Here is a 661-nt window from a genome sequence, read left to right on the forward strand (position 1 = left end):
AAGACTTTCAAATTGGAAAGGAGAAGTAAAATTATCTCTGATCCAATGACATAACCTTATATGTAGAATACCCTAAGCATTCACATACACACAAAACAGTTAAAATGAATAGCCAAATTCAGCAAATTATAGGATATAAAGTCAACATTCAAGAATCAGTTGCATTTCTATACTAATAATGAAAATCTGAAAAGAAAATCAAGAAAAAAATTAAATTTATATAACATCGAACATAATAAAATACTTAGGAATAAATTTAACTAAAGAAGTAAAAACTTGTACACTGAAAACTATAACATATTGAAGAAAGAAATTAAGGAAAACACACAAAAAATGGAAAGACATTTTAAGTTTATGGTTGAGAGAATTAATATTTTTAAGATGTCAATAATACCCAAAGAAATCAATAGATTCAATTCAATACCTATCTAAATTCAAATGCTGATTTTGCAGAAGTATAAAATTACATTTTAAAATTTATATAAAATATCAAGGGATATTGAATAACAAAAAAAGTCTTAAAAATGTTGAAATCATACTTTCTAACTTCATAACTTACTACAAAAGTTATGCTGATCAAAATGTGGTAGTAGAATAAAGAGAGACATATCAACTAATTGAATAGAAGAGAGAATCCAAAAACAAACCCTCGGACATAGGG

Source organism: Pteropus vampyrus, unplaced genomic scaffold (assembly GCF_000151845.1).
Source record: "Pteropus vampyrus isolate Shadow unplaced genomic scaffold, Pvam_2.0 Scaffold63, whole genome shotgun sequence".
NCBI lineage: Eukaryota > Metazoa > Chordata > Mammalia > Chiroptera > Pteropodidae > Pteropus > Pteropus vampyrus.